A 5,435-nucleotide genomic window follows, 5' to 3' on the forward strand; every position below is an offset into this window, starting at 1 on the left:
GAAAAAAGTTGCTATGGCTATGTCAGAAATTACTGCCTGTTCTCTTTTCTAGGATTTTTAGGGTTTCAGGTTTCACACTTAGGTCTTTAATTCATTTTTAATTTATTTACATATATAGTTTAAGGAAGTGGTTCAGTTTAATTCTTTTGCCTGTTGCTGTCCAGTTTTCCCAAAACCATTTGTCGAAGAGACTTTTTCCCATTGGATATTCTTTCCTGCTTTGTGAATTTTTCCCATATAGTTGTGGGTCCATTTTGGGGTTTTCTATTCTGTTCTGTTGATCTGTGTATCTATTTTTTTGTGCCAGCACCATACTGTTTTGATTACTATAACTTTGTAATATAACTTGAAGTCTAAAGTTGTGATGCTTCCAGCTTTGCTCCTTTTTTTTCAAGATTGCTTTGGCTATTCAGGGTCTTTTATGGTTCCATACAAATTTTAGGATCATTTGTTCTAGTTCTGTAAAAATGCTGTTGGTACTTTGATAGGAATTGCATTGAATATGTAGAGTGTTTTGGGTAGCATAGACATTTAAACAATATTTTTTCTTCTATTCCATGAGCATGGAATGTCTCTTCATTTCTTTGTGTCATCTTTAATTTCTTTGATCAGTGTTTTCCGAGTACAGGTCTTTCACCTCTCTGGTTAGGTTTATTCATACATATGTTATTATTTTGGGTGAAAAATCATTCTTTCTGATAGCTGAATTCTGTTGGATGTACCCTCTTTTAATCAGTATCCTCTAATAAAGATTTGAATTATTTATTTTTTTCTGTTATAAACAATGTTGCTGTAAGCATCATTTTGTATATATATCTGCCTGGTGTTTTGATAGACTCGCTATTTAGGAGTAGAATTGTTTTTTTTTTTTTGTTTTGTTTTTTAAATTTTTTTTTTTAGGAGTAGTATTATTTAGACAAACATTGTGGATATCTAACATTTTGCCAATTTCCCTAAAGAGTTGATCAGTTTACAGTGGCTGAGAATAACTCTGCCCAAATAACATCAGGTCCTCCTCAAAGCACCCTGTATTTCTCCTTTGTAGCACATGAGAACTTCATTTAAAAATTATGTACTCATTAAAAAAATTTCCCCCTTCCACTTGTACACCCTTAAAAATATAAGTTCTTTGGGAACTGGAACACTGTTTCTATGTTACTTATATTTGTATCTGTAGCATCCAACATAATTCCTTACACATAATGTATGCCACACCCTTGTTGACATTTGGTCTTATCAATGTTTGCCAGCCTGACAAATATAGGTCATTATTTTACTGTGTATTCTAAAATTACTAATCAGTGTGAACACCCTTTCACATATATTTATAACTTATAGTGTTTTTTTCTCATTTTTAAACTCATTATTGATAAAGAACGCTTTATATTTCAATGTGATATGAGCATTGTTGCACATATTTTTATGTGGCTTGTTGCTTGTCCTTTGAATTTGCTTATGGTGTTTTAGATCATATAAAAGTTTAAAATTTCTATGTAGTAAAATTATAAACCTTCTTTTTATGGCTTTGGATTTCATGCCATGTGTCAAAAGGTGTTTTCCACTCCATAGCTATAGATTTTCATCTAGTACTTTTTGATAGATATACTGAATCTACATTGGCAAAGTATATAACCATTTCTTTTTTTTTTATTTTTAAAGATTTTATTTATTTATTTGACAGACAGAGATAACAAGTAGGCAGAGAGGCAGGCAGAGAGAGAGGAAGGGAAGCAGGCTCCCCGCTTCGCAGAGAGCCCGATGTGGGGCTCGATCCCAGGACCCCAGGACCACAACCTGAGCCAAAGGCAGAGGCTTTAACCCACTGAGCCACCCAGGAGCCCCATTACATAACCATTCTTATTTGATCATTTTGCTGTAGTTTTCTGGGTAAGTATATACTTACTGCTTACTACCAATTCTCCTGATAAAGCCTCTCCAGATATTTGGTTTGGTTCATATTTGTTGTCTAGGAGATTCCCCAGGCAGCATCCACAGGGGTGGTTTTCCCTGAGTTCTATGTTCAAAACTATTCATCTATGATCTTTATTTTTGAGAGTCTGTTTGGTTGGTTATAAAATCCTTGTCTTACGTTTTCCTCTTTGAGAATCTTCAGTTTGTTAGTATGTTACTTTGCTGCCTGCTCTCAAAGTCCAATGACAATTTTCCCCCTTATAAATGACTTGGTGATTTTGTCTGGGTGCTCAAAGGACTTTAAAAAAGTCTTTAATAGTTTCACTAGGTATGTTTCAGTGTTGGCCATTCTGAGTTGACTTTTCCAGGTACACCATGGACCTTTCTTTGCAACATGTAGGTTCATGTCTTTCAATTTATTCAGAAATACCATTCTAGTTTTCATCTGTTGCATGAGCCTGTCTCTCTAGCATGCCTTCACTATCTGTAGGGCATTGGTCTGCTCAATATTTTCTTGTTTCTTATCATACCCTAATGCAGAATTTTACGTATTTCCTTTCTGTTGCTCTCAGTTAAGTCAAATGGAAGGGGTGGGGCAGGATAATTTTCCCAGCTTTGAGCCTCTGGAGTTCTGTCTCTTGTTGTTCTGACAAGGTGTTCTAATCTGCGGCCTTGGGCTTAGTGAGATGTACAGGCTCTGTTTTCCTCCCCTACTTTTATCTGGTTCTTCCCTTTCCTTGTCCTTTTCAACTCGGAGTGTACCTCCAGCAATTTTTCTCAATGAGTGCCTGTGTCCTGGAAGGGAGCTTTCCTTGGTTAGATTTGAGTTCACAGGGTTACAGACAGTAATAATGGCTGGTTGTCACATTTCTCCCTTAGTCTCCCTCCCATGGGGAACATGGTTGTGCTTGCTTCCTGCCCCCTCCCAGTGTGGTACATCGCTCAGATATGGTGATCATAGCACTGGGCACTGGAGGTGCCCTTTGAGATGGTCACCCCACCTTCCAGGGTCATCAGTATCCTGCAGGATATCTAAGTTGGCATCTCTCAACTTTGAGCCTATCCTTCAGCTCCATCCAGGCTTGGCAGAATTGGGCAGGTGTGCCCGTAGTTTGTGGTTTAGGACCATAGTGGTTTTCCTGTTTTATCTGAGATAATGGCTTTCTTCTCTGTCTAGCATTAGTCTTGTTTGGTTTGAAGGTCACAGAGAGGAGGGTGAAGCAAAATAACTCCTACTCACCCATTATCAGTTAGAAGCTGATTTATATCAAATGCTACATGATCTAGTTTTTCTCTTCCCTCTCTTAATTGGAAGATATGCTTATAAGTTTTTAATTCCTATTTGTTACCTTTATGCCTTTAAACAATATGCTTCAAACACCCTTCTCAGTTTATCAACTTGAGGAATACATGTTTCAACATTCTTTTCTGAAAACACTAAACAATTGACATTCTCCTCAATCTTCGATTTTTGGGGATGCCTGGGTGGCTCAGTGGGTTGAGCCCTTCTGCTCGGGTTGTGATCTCAGGGTCCTGGGATCGAGCCCCACATAGGGCTCTCTACTCGGCAGGTATCCTGCTTCCCCCCTCCCTGCCTGCTGCTCTGCCTACTTGTGATCTCTCTCTCTGTGTCAAATAAATAAATAAAAATTTTTTAAAAATCTTTGATTTTCATGACCCTTTGGGAATTTTTGTTATTGTTGAAATACTGTTTTACATTGTTAGCTTTTCTTCCTAAATTTCTTAAAATTGTATTTAGTTTTGTAGTCATAGTTAATATGTGGTCAAAAGATTTTTAAACTGAATTATGTCTATATATACATATGTGTGTGTGTGTGTGTGTGTGTGTGTGTATTATAGGTAAAGTTAAATACACAATAAAGTTTGTATTTAAATTCCAATCAGTTAACATACAGTGTAATATTAGTTTCAGGTGTATAATACAGTGATTCCACACTTCCACATAACCCCCAGGGCTCATCACAGCAAGGGTACTCCTTAATCCCCATCACCTATTTAATCCGTCCCCCCCACCCACTTCCTCTCTGGTAACCGTCACATTGTTCTCTGTAGTTAAGAGTGTTTCTTGGCTTGCCTCTCTTTTTTTTTCTTTGCTCATTTGTTTTGTTTCTTAAATCCCACATGAGTGAAATCACATGGCATTTGTCTTTCTGTCCTGACTTATTTTGCTTAGCATAATACTCTCTAGCTCCATCCATGTCCTTGCAAATGAGAAGATTTCATTCTTCTTCATGGCCAAGTAATATTCATATATAACAACTTTTTTATCCGTTCATCAGTTGATGGACAGGTGGGCTGTTTCCATAATTTGACTATTGTAGATGCTGCTGCTATAACTTATATAACATAATATAAACATTGGGGTGCACGTATCCCTTTAAGTTAGTATTTTTGTATTCTTTGGGTAAATATCTAGTAGTGTAATTCCTGGATTGTAGGGTAATTTTTTTTTTTTTAAGATTTTATTTTTATTTATTTGACAGACAGAGATCACAAGTAGGCAGAGAGGCAGGCGGAAATAGGCTTCTTGCGGAGCAGGGAGCCCAATTCAGGGCTCGATCTCAGGACCCTGAGATCATGACCTGAGCTGAAGGCAAAGGCTTAACCCGATGAGCTACCCAGGCACCCAGGGTAATTCTATTTTTAACTTTTTGACAAGCCTCCATGATTTTCCATAGTGGCCGCACTAGTTTGCATTCGCACTAACAATGCAAGAAAGTTCCTTTTTCTCCACATCCTTGACAACACCTGTAGTTTCTTATGTTGTTGATTTTATAGCCATTCGGATAGGTGTAAGGTGATCTCTCATTATAGTTTTGATTTGCATTTCCCTCATGATCAACAATGTTGAGTATCTTTTCTGTGTTTATTGGCCATCGTAGGTTTTCTTTGGAAAAATGTCCATTCATGTCTTCTGCCCATTTTTTTGTGTTATTTGGTTTTTGGGTGTTGAGTTTTATAAATTCTTTACATATTTTGGAACCTAACCCTTTATTGGATATGTCATTCACAAATATCTTCTCCCATTCCAAGGGTCAACTTTTAGTTTTGTTGATTGTTTCCATCACTCTGCAGAAGCTTTTGATTTTGATGTAGTAATAGTTTATTTTTGCTTTTGTTCCCCTTGCCTCAGAAGGCATATCTAGAAAGAAGTTGCTACAGCTGATAGACTTTATGATATTTAGAAATAGCTCTTTGCATAACTGATTCAGTGCTACTGCTGATTTTGTTTATATGGAATATCCCAAACCACGTGTTGTTCTAAGTGCTTGGACTATATGAGTGAAGAAAAAAAAAAAAAAACAACCAAACAAACAGAAATCCCTGGCCTCTGGAGTGGATGTACAATTAAGGGTAGCAAACAATAAACCCAATAAATGAGTAAATGAAATTGTATATTAGAAGAGAATAAATGCTGAACTGTGGAGACAAAAACAAAATAGGATAAGTGAGATCCAGGGTGCCAGGGGGCATGGGTTAGAATTTTAAATAGGCTGGTCATG

The sequence above is a fragment of the Lutra lutra genome, chromosome 16 (genome assembly GCF_902655055.1).
Source record: "Lutra lutra chromosome 16, mLutLut1.2, whole genome shotgun sequence".
Lineage (NCBI taxonomy): Eukaryota > Metazoa > Chordata > Mammalia > Carnivora > Mustelidae > Lutra > Lutra lutra.